The following is a 19,568-nucleotide window of genomic DNA, read 5'->3' as shown; positions in this document are numbered from 1 at the left end:
CCAGAGCAAGAGTGACCTGGCCCTCCAGATCAGAGCATGGATAAGGGTTAGAAGTGGTTCCAAAAAGGCATTTCAGGGGACTATTCAAAAAGGAAACTGAAAATTTTGTCAAGTGTCCCACACCCCCGGCCTGTCCAAATTTGTACAGACGCACACTTAATCAATTCCAGTTTGTATTCCGCATGCTGCCTATTGCTTTGACCTAGTGACCCTATAAGTTTCAGCAAAGGTGCAGACAGTCTTCTCAAATCTTTGCTCTCACCGCTCAGATGCTTTTGGTCTTCGCTCAGAGTTTCAGGGTACCACATGGTCCTGGAAAAGACTCCCACTTCTACTTGTGCAGGGGCAGACACAGTTATTGTGGGGCAAAGTGTTGTGACGGGAGATAGAGGTGATATGTTAGGTGCTCCCTTGGTTTTGCAGTGAAAATAGTGAGAAGAGGAGAGATCTTTGTGTGACATTCCTTGCTTCCTGTCTCCTCTTCTGTAGCAGCATCCCATCAACACCTTGACTCTGAGGTAGAGGAGATTACTGACATTTTACAAGCCCATTGATACAAATATTGGTCAGCCTGATTAAGGCAGCAGAAATCTTCTGTACCTCTGCGGTCATGACTTGCAATGGATTGAGTGCAGTGCCATGCCTTAAGCTCCATGAGACAACCGTACTCTCTAATGACAGTCTCTGAAATCTTTGCCATCCTTAAGGCCATATGTGTTTTTTTCACTCCTGCAATTCCCCTTCCCAGACGTTTTTCTGACCCACCCGACTTACAACCCTCCAGGAATGGAGCTGCTGACAACCCAAACTATGGAATTTCCTCCCTAAACCTCTCTCTCTCATTCTTTATGATACATCATAAAAATCGATATCTTTAATCGATGTTTTGCTCATCTGTGAAGCACCTAGAACATAGAACGTAGAACAATACAGCACAGAACAGACCTTTCGGCCCTTGACGTTGCGCCGACCTCTGAACCTATCTAAGCCCCTCGCCCTACACTATCCGATCATTATCCATATGCTTATCCAAGGACTGTTTAAATGCCCCTAATGTGGCTGAGTTAACGACACTGGCAGGCAGGGCGTTCCATACCCTTACCACTCTCTGAGTAAAGAACCTGCCTCTGACATCTGTCTTAAATCTACCACCCGTCAATTTGTAGCTATGTCCCCTTGTACAAGCTGACGTCATCATCCTCGGAAAAAGGCTCTCACTGTCCACCCTATTTAATCCTCTGAACATCTTGTATGTCTCTATTAAATCCCCTCTTAGCTTCCTTCTCTCCATTGAGAACAGACCCAAGTCCCTCAGCTTTTCTTCATAGGGCCCATTCTCCAGACCAGGCAACATCCTGGTAAATCTCCTCTGCACCTTTTCCAATGATTCCACATCCTTCCTGTAATGGGGCAACCAGAACTGCACGCAATATTCCAAATGAGGCCACACTAGCATTTTCTACAGTTGCAGCATGACATCATGGCTCCAGAACCCAGTCCCTCTCCCAATAAAACCTAACACACCGTAAGTCTTCTTAACAGCAGTATCAACCTGGGTGGCAACTTTCAGGGATCGATGTACATGGGCACCAAGATCCCTCTGCACATCCACACTACCAACAATCTTTCCATTTCTGCCTTCCTATTATTCTTCCCAAAGTGAATCACCTCACATTTAATCCATATTAAACTCCATTTTCCAACTTCCAGCCCAATTCTGCAGTTTATCCAAGTCTCCCTGCAACCTGCAACATTCTTCCACACTGTCCACCACTCCACCGACTTTAGTGTCATCTGCAAATTTACTAACCCATCCACCTATGCCTGCGTCCAAGTCATTTATAAAAATGACAAACAGCAGTGGTCCCAAAACAAATCCTTGAGGCACACCACTAGTAACTGGACTCCAGGCTGAATATTTTCCATCAACCACCACTCGTTGTCTTCTTACAGAAAGCCAGTTTCTAATCCAAACTGCTATTTCTCCCTCAATCCTGTGTCTCTGTATTCTCTTCAATAGCCTACCATGTGGAACCTTATCAAAGGCTTTACTGAAGTCCATGTACACCATGTCAACTGCCCTTCCCTCATCCACATGCTTGGTCACCTTCTCAAAAAACTCAATGAGGTTTGTGAGACACAACCTGCCCTTGACGAATCCATGCTGACTATCTCCAATCAAATTGTTGCTTGCTAGATGACTATAAATCCTATCTCTTATAATCCTTCCCAAAATGTTTCCTGCAACTGATGTAAGGCTCACAGGCCTATAATTACCTGGGTCAGCCCCACTGCCCTTCTTGAACAAGGGCACAACATTTGCAATCCTCCAGACCTCTGGTACTGAACCTGTAGACAATGAGGACTCAAAGATCAAGGCCAAATGCTCCGCTACCACCTCCCTAGCTTCCCAGACAATCCTCGGAAAAATCCCATCTGGCCCAGGGGATTTATCTAATTCATACCTTCTAGAATTGATCACACCTCCTCCTTACTAACCTTAATCCTTTCAATTCTAGTAGCCCATAACTCAGTCATCTCCTCTACAATATTCTCCTGTTCCTCAGTGAAAACAGATGAGAAATAATCATTTAGTACCTCTCCAATCTCCACAACTTCCCACTTCTGTCTTTGACTGGCCCTATATCTACCCGAGACATCATCTTATTCGTCACACACCTATAGAACGCTTTAGGGTTCTCCTTTATTCTACCTGCCAATGTCTGCTCTTGTCCCTTCCTTGCTCTTCTTAACTCTCTCTCTCTCTTTAAATCCTTCCTAGCTAATCTGTAACTCTCCATCGCCTCATCTGAACCATCTTGTCTCATCGTCACATAAGCCTCCCTCTTCTGCCTAACAAGAGATACAATTTTTTTCATAAACCACAGCTCCCTTACCTCAATCGCTTCCTCCCTGCCTGACAGGTACATACCTATCAAGGACAGCAATATCTGTTCCTTAAACCTGCTCCACATTTCGATTGTCTCCATCCCTTGCATTTTGCTAACCCATTCTCTGCCTCCTAAGTCTTGCCTAATCGCATTATAATTGCCCTTCCCCCATCTATAACTCTTGCCCTGGAGCATATTCCTAACCCTTTCCATTGCTAAAGTAAACATAACCGAATTATGGTCACTCTCTCCAAAGTGCTCACCTACCACTAAATCAAACACCTGGCCTGGTTCATTACCAAGTACCAGATCCAGTGTGGCCTCCCCTCTTGTCGGCCCTTCAACATACTGAGTCAGGAAACCCTCCTGCACACATTGGACAAAAACTGATGCATCCAACATACTAGAGTTATCGCATTTCCAGTCAATGTTAGGGAAGTTAATGTCTGCCATAGCTAATCTCCCTGTTATTTTCACTCCTGCTCAGAATAGTTTTGCCAATCCTCTCCTCCACATCCCTGGAACTTTCCAGGGGCCTATAAAAAACTCCCAGCAGTGTGACCTCTCCTCTGCTGTTTCTGACCTCAGCCCATAACACCTCAGTAGACGAGTCCTCATCAAGAGTTCTTTCAGCCACCGTTGTACTGTCCTTGGCTAACAAAGCCACACCTCCCCCTCTTTTACCACCTTCCCTGTCCTCAATGAAAGATCTAAACCCTGGAGCTTACAACATCCATTCCTGACCCTGCTCTATCCATGTCTCCGAAACAGCCAAAACATCGAGGAGAATGACAGAGTAAAAGTTTCCATAAAATACAAGCTGTTGTTTTGCCTTACATTAGGAGAATCAGGAGTGGCCCATTTTTTCCCTCATCTCGGGATGAACACTCACCATCACTCACAGAGCTGATGAACAGCAGGAAAAATCTTCACCACTGACTACCTGCACTCACCTATCACCTTCCCACCTACCTTCCCCAGCCCCCACTCTGTTTATGTTTCAGTTCCCGTCCCCTCCCCCATTTCTGAAGAAGGGTCCTGAACCATCAACTTTCCTGCTCCTCTGATGGTGCCTGGCTCGCCGTGTTCGTCCAGCTCCACACTGTGTCATCCATGACTCCAGCACCTGCAGCTATTGCTGTCTCCCTGTGAGCGATGTCAGCTTTGGTTCAATCCGAGCACGGGGCGGGGCTTGGAGTTCCCAATTGAAGCGGCCTACCCTCCAACCAATCAGAGCGAGTGAGATGTTTGTCTGTGTGAAAATCACGTGATCGCCCTTGTTCGGGGGCGCAAAATCTCTGCGACTGAAGGTTAGCTGCTTTCGGAAGGTACAGTACACGGGATAAAAAGGAAAGGAGCACAAACCGGGAGGGAAATAGTTTCGGTATTGACTGAGAGGTTTTAATTGCGGTCGATGCATGTCAGAAAACATACATTTTAACATGCCGGCCCCGTGTTTTGCAGCAAATGGAAGAATTGCTGCGGACCTGAGGCTGCGATAGGCAGAGGTGATTGCCACCATCTTTATTAGGGGCAATGATCTTTGGGACTCATGCCGGATCGCCATATTTATAGGTGGCAACCTGCAGCGGAACGCAAGCGCAGCCTTTCTTTTTGGGGGGGCGGGTATATAGAAGCGAAATGTGTTTTTTTTTCTCTGGACTTCTTCCCCAGACTGAGACGAGGCGTGTATTTCCTGGGAAGGACTTTTGACGCTGGCGAAGTACTGGCTTCAGGCAGTATAAATTGCTGCAGTTAAACGTTAGATACTTAGTGGAGGAGAAATGCCGAAAACGCGTTCAGAACTGCATGTTCAAAAACAGAGTTGGTGGAAAAGCTCAGTAGGCTTGGCAGCATCCGTGAATTTAAAAAATAACGTTTCGGATCCGCTAACCCTTGCTCAGAACTTCATGTTACCTGTTGCACTCTCACTTTCGGAAGTCCTGCTTTAAATATTATGATCTATTAAAGCATATCCGTTTGTCCAGTGTTCATATGATTGGGATCAAATCACTGAACGTGCTCTGAGTCCCCTTGTGCTCCCTGGTCAAATTTATTAATATCTGACTTCCTCCGTCTCTAATAATGGGTGTATTTTCCCTCTGCATCTTTCTGTGTCGGGGAGCAGGGTGATTTGAACAGGAGGATTTATACATGACTAACGGAAACCAAGAGAAATGTTTGCCTTTTCCAAACAATCTTGTGGTGTTTTCTGGATTTCTGTCCAGGGCTGACAGTTATTTGTCTCTTATGGATTTGTTTTACAGGGTATTAATTGAGAATAATTTGCAGACCAGGATCCCAATGCAAGTTCTCCATTAAGCAGACTGATCAGGATCTGAGTATCATTGACACTTAAATGCGAAAGGGAAGAGGTTTAACCATTCTGTCCATGGGAGAATATTCCTGGGAAGGTTGTAACTTGAAAGCAGAATATTCAAATTTTTGGTTTGATCACCCCTGGGATAAGTGTTGAGTTCTATACCCTGCAGCTGAGAAAGGAGATATTGGCCTGAGAGGGGCAGTTTTGTCCAAACAACACCTCGTCTCCTTGAAAGAACTGTCATATTTAGTCCCAATCGCCCACTTCATGATTTTAATCTATATATTCTTCATTCTTGAATATCTGCAAACTTCCTTTTAAAATTCCTTATGGGCACAAATTCCAGCACCCCTTCAAGTGGAATCTTCCAGATCCTGACAACTCTATTGATCCTGAAACTGCTGAAGTCTGTGATGAGTCCTGAGGGTTATAAATTACTGCATTTAACGTGAAGATGCTGTTCCCTGAGCTCCCATTGAGCTGAATTGAAACAGTATGGGAGGCTGAGATCAGAGTGGGTGTGAGCAGACAATGAAAATGAAAAGGCTGCACTGAGAGTGTTGCTTGGCTAAATGAGAGTGCTTTGGAGTTGGGTGAAACAGAAAGAAAGTGAAACTGAAAGATTGAGTGTGATGCTCAGTCTCAGTTTGGGCAGTTCAGAAAGTCTCACCGTCCTAACGGAAACAGTCAATTGATAATTGATACTGTAAAGAATTTTCTTACAGTTTTTAAAGTATATATTAGCTTATATAAAGTTAGCGACTTTTGATTTTATAATAGTAATGTTTGAAATGAAGGGGAAGGACCTAGCTTCATTAAATTCTCTTTAAGGCAGAAACTGGCTTAATCTGGAGAGAAGTCACAACAGAAGACCTCAGGTCTGTGGTGTCCTTGTCTAGCACAACAGAACATAGACCCTTGATGTTGTGTCGACCTGGGAAATCAAACTGAAGCCCATTTAACCCACACTATTCCATTATCATCCATATGTTTATCCAATGACCACTTAAATGCCCTTAAACTTGGCGAGTCTACTACTGTTGCAGGCAGGGCATTTCACGCCCTTACTACTCTGAGTAAAGAACCTACCTCTGACATCTGTCCTACAACTATCACCCCTCAATTTAAAGCTATGGCCCCTCGTGCTAGCCACCTCCATCTGAGGAAGAAGGATCTCAGTGTCCGCCCTATCTACTCCTCATATCAGCTTGTATGTCTCTATTAGGTCACCTCTTAACCTTCTTCTAACGAAAACAGCCTCAAGTCCCTCAACTTTTCCTCAAAAGACCTTCCCTCAATACCAGGGAACATCCAGGTAAATCTCCTGTGCACCCTTTCCAATGCTTCCACGTCCTTCCTGTAATGTGGCGACCAGAGCCCCAAGTGTGGTCGCACCAGCGTTGTGTACAGCTGCAACATGACTTCATGGCTCTGAAACTCAATCCCTCTACCAATAAAACCTCACACACCATCCACCTTCTTAACAACCCTACCAACCTGGGTGGAAACTTTCAGGGATCTGTGCACACGGATCCTGAGATCTCTTTGCTCATCCACACTACCAAGAATCTTACCATTAGCCCAGTACTCTGTATTCCTGTCACTCCTTCCAAAGTGAATCACCTCACACTTTTCCGCGTTAAACTCCGGGATATTACCAGTGTCCCTATTGGCTATTTGTGCAGGAAGTGTATCCGTCTGCAGCTACTGGTTAGCTGTTTTTCAGAGCTGGAGCTGTGGGTGCAGTCAGTATGGAGCATTCATGATACTGAGAAGGTTGTGGTAGCATTCTCAACAGATTGGTCACAAGCAGGTGAAGATTACACAGACAGCAAGGGAATGGGTGGCCATCAGACAAGTAAAAGGCTCAGAAATGAAGTGCTCGAGTCCCTCGTGGTCATCGTCCTCAAACAAATATACTGTTTTTGGTACTGTTTGGTCGGGGGAGGGCTGGTGGTGGTGGGGTGGCCAATCGTGAAGCAGCATCAGTCAAGTTCATGGCACTTGGAGTGACTCTGCTGCAGAGAAGGGGAGGAAAATGATGAATATGACTGTAGAGACAGGGGATTCAATAGTAAGGGGCACAGAGAGACATGAATCCAGGATGGTATGTTGCCTCCCTGGTGCCAGGATCAGCGATGACATGGAGCAGCTTCAGGACATTCTGGAGTGGGAGGGTGAACATCCGATTGTACTAGTGACATAGGAGGACCTGAAAGCTGAAGATAGGAAGATAAGAGATACATTAAAATACAAGATCTCAAATGTAGTATTGTCAAGCTTACACCCATTGCCACATTGTGGTACGGAGGAGTTTTGTGTTGTGTTCAGTTGTACAATCGACCTTTATTCAGAGCTCTGTTACCGCATGTGTGGGAGAGGCCAGAGTCCACTCCAAACCTGGCTTTCACGTGAGGCCTAATTCCCCTCTTAAATACAGCTCAGATTGGAAGAGTGGGCAATGACACTCAAACTTTCCCTGGCTGATTGTAATATTTTTATTCCTTTTGCTAGATGTTATTTACATGCAATATTGATGTCATTGTTAGCCACACACCCCAAATCAATATATCCAATCCAGTAAGCAAACAATCATGGACAATACTATGTTCAGCCTTAAACCCTCCCATAATCTCCTGAGGTTAGCTGGAAAATGACTTCATCTGTCTTTGACCTTACAATGCTTTTGACAGTTATATTCCTCCTCAGACATTTGCCAGCTGCACCATGTTTTTTGCCAAAAACCAAAATAGTAGCTTATCACTGAGAACTTTTCCAAATTCTCTACTAACTGTAGTGTGGATTGTTAGAAATTGTGATAAAGTCTTTTAAACTCAACTCTGATATAAAGTAACTACAATTTTGTAATACAGTTGAAAATTGTGGAAAAATCCCTCTCTCACTTCAGCTTAAGAGACCAAACAAACAGTGTTTCTGACTTGCTGTTGCAGTTTGCAACCCCAACGATTTGCATGCTGCAAATGATTTTTAAATTGAAGTTTCATTTTCTACTCTAAGTGCTTTCCATTATTACTTTCTTGTTTTAATAAAAAGCATCTATTCAAATTCCACTGAGGATGAAATTCAGTCACTTTAGAGCTTTACCAAGCCATTAAACAAAACTTGTTTAGATTTCACAAATAACTAAGGCACTAATCATGTCTTCACTTCGGATTTTGCAATCTATCTTTGTCACTCTTCCATTGATCTTTGCATGTAAGAATTTATTCAAATTATCCATATCTACATTTCAATTGTTTTATCTCTCTGCAGTCCTGACTTCTCTCTTTATAACCTTTCTTTGCCCCTTCCTATGTTGTTGGTCTTTTAGAGGTTGTGTTTACACCATTTATTGCTTTGCCTTCCATAATGATGCAGTGAGCTGCTTTTATTGCTGACAAACATTCGCTCAAGGAATTCAGCTAACCATTTCATGTTAATTGGTTGTTTGCATTTCTGGTTACAATTACCTAAACAGTTCAGAATGCTGTAGGATCAGACTTTTGCTTCTACTTTTTAATTAAGTAACAAACTTGTGATTGTGGCTGGACCAGGCCTTTAAAAACTGCCTCTTATTAAAATGCTTATGTGTTTTGAACTGCCTGTTTACAGAAACCCAAGTAAATTCCCTAATGTTCCTTCTCAACAGGACTCTTTTATGACCCCCACAGGACCTTTCGTGATCTAATCCAGTAACAGTGTGAGCTGCTACAATGCACGTGCTTGTGAAAGCGAGAATAAGAGGACAGATGAGATGAGTGCATGGCTGGAGATATAACTTAAAGCGTTTAGATTCCTGAGGCTTTGAGACTGTTTGTTTCTGGGGAAGGTGGGACATGCACAAGCTTGAACAATTGTCCTGGGCAGAGCTGGGACAGATATTCTTGTTGATGTTTTTGCTAGTTCCACTGGTGAGGATTTAAACTCGGATGACAGGGGAATGGGAACCAAAGTATAGCTTCAGTAGTAAGAGACTCAGATCAGCAAATGGGACGTGAAATTAGTTCATGATGTTGTCGGTGGCTGAAAGATTAAAAGAAAGAAGGATTAATCAAGATCAAAACTCTCTCATCATGCATCAGACCTGAGATCCCAGGAATTGGTCTGGTGAACCTTCTTTACGATCATTCAGTAGCCAGGGCATCCTTCCTTTGGAAAGGAGAACAAAGGTGCACACGACTCCAGGTGTGGTCTCACCAAGGCCCTTATAGAAAGATATCCCTCTTCCTGTACTCGAATCCTCTCACAATGAAGGGCAAAATATCATTTGCATTCTTCACTACTTGCTGCTGCCTGTTTCCTAAAAGAGAATAGGAGAGAAACACGGAACTAAATGGGGTCAGACACCGGGGTAACATTGTTGAACACACTGTCCCCATTGTATCAGTGCTGGTCATCAAGCACCTATTTAAGCTAGGCCCGTTTTCTGGCACTCGGTGTGTAACCTATATTATGGTGCAATGGATGATCATCTCAACACTTCTTCAAGATTGCAATGGTTCCTGCATCTATCACCATTTCAGATGCTGCCAGATCTGCTGTGGATCTCCATCTTTTTCTGTTTTTATTTCAGATTTCAGGTATTTTGCTGTGTATTCTCAGCCCTTCAGAAGCATCAGAGGGTATGGGGAGAAAACAGGAATTGGATTCATTTTCTGATGTATAAAATGCCTGCCCTTCATGTCTGTCCAAACTCTATCTCTTTTTTTTGTAGTTTTGGGCAAACGCTGACTGTTTCCCTTCCCTGAAGGACATTAAATGAACCAGTTCAGTTTTACTGATAATCCAGCAGTGCCCCTCGGTGTTGGATCCACAATTGACCAGATTAATTTCAGAGTTTCACAATCTTTGTGTGTATTCTTCTGGTTTCTCTCTCTCTACTTTTCTGTTTGAAATTTTGATTGCATTCAGAGAAATCAAACAAAACCACAACCAGATCTGACACTCAATCTGTTTGTCATAACCTAATTATCTCAGGATTTTGAACATTGAAGGAAGAAGCACTGTTCACCAGGGAGAAATGTGTATTGTCTGTGTGTCGAAGAGTCTGTGAAGATTCATCTGAAATGTCCAAACACCAGCGCAGTCACACTGGGGAGAGACTGTGGAAATGTGGGGATTGTGGGAAAGGATTTATTTACCCATCACACCAGAGAGAAATCATTCACCTGTTCTGTGTGTGGGAAAGGATTCACTCAGTCATCCTCTCTGCTGGAACACCAGCAAGTTCACACTGGGAAAAGACCATTCATCTGTTCTGAATGTGGGAAAGGATTCACTCGCAATTCCAAACTATTGGTACATCAGCGAGTTCACATTGGAGAGAAACCTTTCACCTGTTCTGAGTGTGGGAAGGGATTTACTCACTCATCCAACCTGCTGACACATCAGCGACTTCATACTGGAGAGAGACCATTCAGCTGTTCGGAGTGTGGAAAAGCATTCACTCAGACAGTTCACCTGCTGACACATCAGTGAATTCACACTGGAGAGAAACCGTTCACATGTTCCGAATGTGGGAAGGGATTTGCTCACTCAACCAACCTGCTGAGACACCAGCGAGTTCACTCTGGGGCCAGACCATTCACTTGTTCTATGTGTGGAAAGGGATTCACTCAATCATGCAAACTGTTAACACACCAGCAAGTTCACCACAACCACATTTGAAGGATTTTGCTTTTAAATCAAGGAGTGAACTTGGATCTTTGGGCTGTTTGTACTGGTGTCATTAGTCCCTGCTCAAAACTTGATCTTCTCTTGGGAAATAAGGTAGGGCAGGTGACTGAGAGGTCAGTGGGAGAAATATTTTGGGGCCTATGATCATTGTTGTATTAGTTTTAAAATAGTTATGGAGAAGGATAGACTTGGTCTAAAAGTTAAGTTTTCAATGGGACTAAGGCCAATTTTGACACTATTATGCCCCTTAAAAGCACAGTAAGACCGCCTATGTATGGGAATGCACAAGATGGATGACATGCAAAACAAGTATTTTACATCGGTATTTACTGTGGAAAAGAATATGAAAGCTGGAGAACTTAGAAATGAATGTGTATCTTGAAAAGTTCCATATTATAGAGGAGGTGGTGCTGGATGCCTTACAGAGCATAAAGGTGGATAAATCCCCAAGACTTCTTCAGGTGTATTCTCCAACTTTGCGGGAAGTTAGGCTTGCGATTGGGCCCCTTGCTCAGATATTTGCACCATTGACAGTCATAGGTGAGCTGTTAGGCTGGAGGTTGGCTATTCCAGTGCCATTGTTTAAGAAAGGTGGTAACATAAAGCCAGGGAACAATAAACTTTTGGTGAGCCTGATGTCAGTTATGGGTAAATTGTTGGAGGGAAGTCTGAGGGATAGGATTTACATGTATTTGGAAAGTGTGGACTGAATGGGGATAGTCAACATGTCTTTGTCCATAGGAAATTATGTCTTGATTGAGTTTTTTTTGAAGAAGTTACAAAGAAAATTGATGGCAGACTGGTGGATGTTTTCGATATGGATTTCAGTAAGTAAAATTCCGCATGGTAGCCTGATTAACAAGGTGAGATCACATGGAATCCAGGGAGAGCTGGCCATTTGGAAAGGCCTTTGGCCTGCAGTATGCTGCAAGGATTGGTACTTAGTAACTATAACTCCTGCATTCACATCCAAATCATCTTTTATAAATGACAGAAATGAGTGGACCCAGCTCTGATCCTTGCAGCACACCACTGGTCACACACCTCCAATCTACAAAGCAACCCTCCACCAGCACTCTGTCTTCTACCTTCAAGTCAGATCTGTTTCCAAATGACTGGTTCTCTCTGTATTCCATGTGATCTGACCTTGCTAATCAGTCTACCATGAGGAACCTTGTCAACTGCCTTACTGACATCCATATAGAACACATCCACTGCTTTGCCCTAATCAATCCTCTTTGTTCCTTCTTCAAAAAAAATCAAGTTAGTGAGACATGATTTCCTACACACACAGCCATGTTGCCTGTCCCGAATCAGTCCTTCCCTTTCCAAATATTTCAAGTACTATCCCTCAGGATTCCCTCCAATGACTTGCCCACCACTAATATCAGGCTCACTGGCCTATAGTTTCCTGGCTTTTCCTTAGCACCTTTCTTAAATAGTGGCATCACATTAGCCAACTTCTGATCCCTCATCTGTGGCTATCGATGATACAAATATCTCAGCAAGGGGCCCAACAATCTCTTGCCTAGTTTCCCTCCGAGTTCTCGGATACACCTGATCAGGTCCCAGGAATTTATCCACTTTTATGCGTTTTAAGCCGTTCAGCATCACTACCTCTGAAATATGGCTAATTTTCAAGATGTTGCTCTTTATTTCCCCACTGTCTATATCTTCCATATCCTTTTCTGTAGTAAATACTGATGCATAATACTTGTTTTATTATATTCCCCATTTCTTGCAATTCCACACAAAGGCGGCATTGCTGCTTTTTAAGGGGCCCTAATCTCTCCCTAGTTATCCTTTTGTTCTTAATCTATTTGTAGAATCCCTCTGGATTTTCCTTAATACTATTTGCCGAAGCTACCTCATGTCCCCTTTTTGCCCTCCTAATTTCCCTCTTAAGTATACCATTGTCATTATACTCTTATAAGGATTCACTCAATCTCTGCTGTCTATACCTGGCATGCCCTTCCTTCCTTTTTCTTGACCAAAACCTTGATTTCTCTAGTCATCCAGAATTCCCTACACCGACCAGCATTGTCCGTCACCCGAACAGGAACATACTGTCCCTGAACACTCATTATCTCTTTTTTTTGAAGGCTTCCCACTTCTGAACCTTTCCGTTTTACCTGCAAATATCTGCCCCAATCAACTTTTGAAAGCTCTTGCGTACTACCATTAAAATTGGCCTTCCTCCAATATAGAACTTTAACTTTCAGACCCGGTCTACTCTGTTCCATCACTATTTTAAAACTAATAGTATTATGGTCACTGGCCCCAAAGTCCTCCCCCACTGATACCCTAGTCACCTGTCCTGCTTTATTTGCCAAGAGCAGGTCAAGTTTTGCTCTTTCTCGAGTCGATACATCGCATACTGAATCAGAACATTTTCCTGTACACTCTCAGCAAATTCCTCTCCATTCAAGCCTTTTACACTATGGAATTCCCAATCTGTTTGGAAAACTAAAATCCATTCCATAACCACCCTGTTATTCTTACAGATAACTGAGATCTTCTTTCAAAATTGTTTGTCAGATTCCTGCTGACTATTGGGAGGCATATAGTATAATCCCAATAAAGTGATCGTCCCTTTTCTTATTTCTAAGTTCCACCCAAATAACTTCCCTGGATGTGTTCTCAGCTATATCCTGCCTAAGTAAAGCCATAATGTTATCCTTGCTCAAAAATGCCGCTTTTCACTCCTGTCTTGCTTTGCTTCCCCTCCCGCTTTGACTTTCTATCGGATCTATATCTTGGAACATTAATCTGGCAGCCCTGTCCATCCTTGAGCCTTGTCTCTGTAATTGCAATGATAACCCAGTTCCATGTTTCCAACCTTGCCCTGAGTTCATCTGCCTTAGCTGTTAGGCCTCTGGCATTGAAATAAATGGTGTTTAATTTATTCGTCCTTTTGCATTAATCTCAATAACAAATACGTAACGGTAGGGTAGGTTTTGAAAATGATGACGTTTTATTGCTGTATATCAACACATTCACAGTGGGTAAAGACAATCCACCTGCACACTGTGAAAAAGGATTTCCTAGTTCATTAGGACTGGTTTTCATAGAATTCAGAGTATTCCGACAGTATGGAAACAGGCTGTTTGGCCCAAGAATTCACAGAAAACCTCAGAGCATGCCACTCAGACACATGTCCTGGTAACCCACCTAATCTACACATCCCTGAACACTCTGGGCAATTTAGCTTGGCGAATCCACCTAACCAACACATGGGAGGAAACCAGAACACCCAGAGGAAACCCACGCAGCCACAGGGAGAACATGCCAACAGCCACACACTCAGTTGCCCAAGGGTGGAATCAAATCTGGGTCCCTGGCATTGTGAGCCAGCAGTGCTAACCGCTGAGCCACTGTGGATAACCACCAATGAGTTCCCAAGAATCTGTAGGAATTTTTTTTGTTGCTCCTATTATCTGTGTCCACGTCATGTTATCTGGGCATGTTTCTCATGATGTTTGAAAACACCACGTGTTTGGTTACCTAGTTGGGAGAAAAAAAACGATATAAGTTAACCTTTTATTAAAACTACTGTGCATTGAGTCTTCATCTCAAAAGCAGACTAGTTTATTTTGAAAGGCTGTCCATCTGCCCTAACTCCTCCATCCTCACCTCCAAGTGTGAGTAACCTAGGTTTTTACTTTTCACTCAATGACAGTCAGTACAGTTCATATGAGCAATTGGGAACAGGGTCATCCCATAATGCTTGAAACTTAGTGTACTAATGGTACACTATTACAATAATAACCATTACACTTCTTTTCTGAATCTTTTCAAGTTTTACAACACCCTTCCTTTAGCAGGAAGACTAGAATTACACACAGCAGTTACACCTCAACTGGAATGGGACCTGCATCCTTGTGGGAGGTGGGGGTGGGTTTCCAGTACTGTTGAGGGCCTTGTAAATAACTTAGCAGTGGGCTGAAATCCAGAGAGAATGTTCAAAATAATAACAAGGGCCAAAAAGAGAAGAAACGAGAGTCTGGAAGGCATTGTCACAGGCCAGGTTAAGGTATAAGGGAGTTTAAGGGTGAATGGTATTTAATGCTTGGAGTCAGGTGAATAAGGCGGATGATTTGAGGATACAAATTAATGGGGTCATAAAGACATTGCTGTCACTTGGACACGGTTAGCAGCTCAGTATTCCAGGATATAGGGCCTTCATGCAAGGCAGTGGAGTTGGTAAAGGAGGAGGAGATATTGTTATTTTGTTTAGGAAATCTATTACAGCAATAAGGAGGGGCGGCGTCTTTGAAAACTCCACAAATAAATAAGGAGGCAAATTTTGAGAAAGTGTAAAAATAGCAGGATTGAGGTAGCAGGAGCTTTCAACTTCCTCAACATTAATGTAGGCATCGTAGTGTGAAGGATTTATCAGAATTTTAAAAATACATCCAGGGCAGCATTTTTTTCAGCCACTAAGTGGAAGATGCAACAAGGAAGGGGAAGGTCCTGGACTTGACTTTCGGTTACAAAGTTGAGCAAGTGGTTGAAGTTTCAGTGGGATGGCATTTTGCAGGCAGTTATTATAACTTTTCGATTCAGGATTTGTATGGAAAAGGGCAAGGATGGGCCTGAAGTCCCAAACTGCTGAAGTTATGAAGAAAGTAAATGGAATTTTGGCCTTAATTGCGAGGTGTTGGTGTTTGAGGATAAGGACATCTTGTAACAACTGTATTGGATGTTGGTGAAGCCATACTGGTATATTATTTACAGTTTTGGTGCTTGTATTTAAGAAAGGATATACTGGTGTTGAATGCAGTACAAAGAGATTCGCTAAGCTGATTCATGGGATGAAAGGGTTAGCCTGTCAAGAATAGCTGGAGGAAGGGAATTTGCAGAGGGGAAATACCAAGTAATTAAACAGGTGGTACTCAAAGTTGGGCTCATATTCACAACCCTGCACTTAAACAGCGTATGTTCTAACAACTGAGCTAACTTGGCCTCCCACAGTCAGTGTTCAAATCTTGCTTTATAAGGCGACGAATGGGTTTTTTCACTGACGCCACTGCAGTCCAAGGAAGTAAAAGGTATTTGCTTTAGAAAATCCCAAGGTTCCAATGTATTCTTCTCATTCACATTGCAACCCATTTTCGGTACTTGCTCCAGGATTTAACATTCAAAATTAATTTAGTGATGTTGTTTCCCTCATCTTTAAGCAGCCTGTATGACTCCAGTCACTCGGTCAAATGGTGAATAAATCTGTCTCAATAAACCAATTCTTTTCAGCTACAGTCTAAGAAATGTTCATTTATTTGCTGAGTCTCACACAACATGTTCTTTGTTCTATGTGTCAACAACTTTTGCCAATTCTCATGTTATGGACTGCATTTTTAGCCATTGGTTAAAAAGATTCGAAGGACCAGAGGTTTCTGGTGCAGTTGTATGACTTCCTACTAAGTGGTACAAAGAAATAAACAAGCTTAAAAGATGAGGAAGGAAATGTATTTTTAAGTGAAGACTGTTCAGTTACTGTGTGCTTGTTGCTTAAAATGGATGATTGAAGTCTTCACAGCGCAACGTTTAAACAGACAGACACCAAGACCTTGTGAGCAAGTATTTCAGGCATTTGACACATTGGACAATTTGTGTTTCTAAATTAAATCTCTGTCCAAAAAAAAGTGCTGGATAAATTCAGCGGGGCTCTCAGATAGTTATTGATAGCTGTTTCTGATTCAGGATTGGTACGGAAAAGGACAGAAATGGGTCTAAAGTCCTATGCTGGTGCTGCAAATGATAAAGAAAGAAAATAGAATTTTAACTTTAATTGCTACATAATTGTTAAAAATTGTAACAACTATGTAGGATGTTAGTGAAGCCATTCCTGTGGAGAGAGAAATAGTTCTAAGTTCTTGAAACTAACATGATTTCACTTGTCTCAGACCTACTATGTTTCTATAACACTTTCTGTTAAGAAAAGAACTTTTGGCTGTTTGAGAAGGGAAAAGCTTGAGAAGTGACCTGAGAGAAATTGGAGACTTTGCAGGGATTTGAGGCAAAATTGGTGTTGAGCTTGGGAACCCATTAGAGATTTAAGAAATGGTAATGCTGTCTTGAAGCCTCCTGCTCCATGACTAAAATTTGGAACAGTTATCGTCAAAGACAATAAGGATGACCACGACTTGTCAATTACTGTGGCTGAACATTCTAAGGAGCTGAATGAAGACTGCAGTCTTTTCATTGTTGTGGGTTTGAATCTCACTGCTGCAACTGTCCGTTGAGCAAGTGGCATTTTCTTCTCCACAGGATTTTTACTGTGTGTAAGAAAAGAGGAGACAATACACATATAATTTGCTGCATGAAGAAAAAAATATATACTTGAAGTTCTCTTAAAGTTTTTTTTTCTAGGAGCTACACAGACATGTTTGAGTATACAGGAGGCATAGAAACAAAATAGGTACAACAGGGGTGAGGAAGAACAGTGGGAGAGAGGGAGGGGAAAACCTACATTACCTCATTCTCAGTATTTATCCAGAACAGCATTCGGTGAGAGTAACTACTGTACAGTCCTGTGGAAAGTAGGTCCCATTCTCACTTCAAGGAAAAACTTCTCACGCTGCCTGGCACTATCATGATGCTAAGTTGGATAGTCTTTTAACAAATCTGCTGACTTATTTGTGATGCACTTCGGGCCAATAACACTAGAACTGAGAGAGCAGAGACTTGAATCACTCCAACATTACGGGACAGTTGAGTATGGGGGACCGGTCAGTGTTAGGGCAGATAAATCTAGAGGTAATTAAGAATGGATAGGGTTTCAGCAGCAGATGAGCTGAGACGTGGATGGGGTCAGGTGATGTTACTGAGATGGAAACAGTTGGTTTGGTGATGATGTGGTTGAAAGCTCATCTTAGTGTGAAGTATTTATTCAGAGTTGTGAACAGTCTGGTTCAGCTTCACACAGTTACTGGACAGAAGGTTGCAGTCAGTGTAGAAGCTGTCTCGCTGGGTAGTTGGAGGAAATTTCAGTTCATCCTGCACCGGATTCAGACAAGTCAGGATGATGTGTGACTTGGAGGGGGTCCTCACCGTGATGGTGTTCCATATAGATCTTCCACACTGGACGTTCACAGTAGTGAAGTTTAAGGGTTTGTGACATGATGTTAAAGTTCTGATTGAGATGTGGATTTATTCAATACCTGTGTTTCACTTCTTTCGCCACATTCTTTCTTTGTCTGTCCACTCACAAAGAGGTCAGAGTCTTGTGTAAGTCCAGACCAGGTGGTAGGTTCCATTCCCTGATCGACATTAATGAATCACTGGCTTTTGTGGTCACTTCTTTTTTATGGTACATCATTAATCCAATGGGGTGGCACGGTGGCTCAGTGATTAGCTTTGCAGCCTCACAGCACCAGGGACCCGGGTTCAATTCTAGCCTCGGGCAACTGTATGTGCAGAGTTTTCACGTTCTCCCCGTGTCTGTGTGGGTTTCCTCCAGGTGCTCCGGTTTCCTCCCACAAAGATGTGCAGCCTGGGTGGATTAGTGGATTAGCCATGCTAAATTGCCCGTGGTGTTCAAGGCTGTGTGGGATATAGAGGGATGGGTCTGGGTGGGATGCTTCAAGGGGCAGTGTGGACTTGTTGGGCAAAAGGGCCTGTTTCCACACTGTAGGGAGTCTAGTCTAATCTAATCTAATCAAACTACCAGATTCATTACCAGCTGATTTCATAGGCAGCCTGGTGTTTGTGTGGACTCTCTCTTATTTGCATTGTTCTGTTTTAAATTGATTTCACGGAGTATTCAAAGGGAAACTGACACCAGGCACAATCCCAGCGTTTTATGGGCCCCTCAGTTTATTGTAAACAGAACATTATCAGATTTTGAACATGGAAGGAGAAAGCATTATTCACAGTGTGAAACCATACACGTATTGTGTGTGTGGACACCAGTTTTAATTAACTACCAGGACTGACACAATGCAAGCCTTGATTGTGGGGAGGGATTCACTTGGTTAACTACAGTCCTGGCACACACGCTGCTCACACTGACGAGAGACCTTTTAAATGTCCAAACTGTGGGAAGTGCTTTAAATGTTCTGGGCAACTGATGAATCATCAATATGTTCACACTGTTGAGGGACCATTCGTGTGTTTTTTGTAGACATGTGTTCAGATGATCAACTAACCTCAATATACGCCAGCGAGTTCACACTGGAGAGAGGCCATTCATCTGCTCTGAGGGTGGGAAGGGATTCACTCATTTATCTCATTTGCTGACACAGAAGTGAGTTTGTAAGTAGCTGTTGGATGTTTGCATTTTGCTTTCAATCAGTCAGTACTGAACCGTTTCAATGGAATCTGTTTCCACTGGTTTAAATAACTCCAGTTCTCAGTCTTTATATTTAGAATCAGAGTCAAATCAAACAGTTTTCTGTGTGACCTGCAGTATGTTTTTTTTAATGATGTGTCTAATAAAAGTTTGTTCTCATTGAACATCTCTTTCACCCTCCCCCATGTATCCTCCATCCTCACCTGCAACACCTGTGAGGAGCTCAAAGAGCTTCATATTCTAACTCATGGTGATAATCGATCCACTGCCTCTGCTGCTTCTGATGAGGCCAAGGGGCTCCTGAAGTTTTCCCCTGTCTGAACCCAGAACCTGCATGTTTCTCTGGTTTGTCTCCTACATTGTTATAGCCAGTATGTTATGAGCCCCT

At 42.8% G+C, this 19,568-nt stretch overlaps 1 long non-coding RNA gene across 2 annotated transcripts; it reads left to right on the top strand.

Moving 5' to 3' along the window:
- Positions 1 to 4,136: 4,136 nt before the first annotated feature.
- On the top strand, positions 4,137 to 9,895 carry LOC132208587 (uncharacterized). Of its 2 annotated transcripts, none has more exons than XR_009444717.1 (2): positions 4,137 to 4,219; positions 5,159 to 9,895. It is a non-coding gene; the product is annotated as an uncharacterized LOC132208587 (long non-coding RNA). The 2 variants fall into 2 exon arrangements; XR_009444716.1 differs by lacking the exon at positions 4,137 to 4,219 and adding an exon at positions 4,226 to 4,732.
- The last annotated feature ends 9,673 nt before the right edge of the window (positions 9,896 to 19,568 follow it).

Source organism: Stegostoma tigrinum, unplaced genomic scaffold (assembly GCF_030684315.1).
Source record: "Stegostoma tigrinum isolate sSteTig4 unplaced genomic scaffold, sSteTig4.hap1 scaffold_49, whole genome shotgun sequence".
NCBI classification, from domain to species: Eukaryota; Metazoa; Chordata; class Chondrichthyes; order Orectolobiformes; family Stegostomatidae; genus Stegostoma; species Stegostoma tigrinum.
Note: the sequence above shows the minus strand (reverse complement) of the source record. Positions and strands in the feature narration are given on the sequence as shown.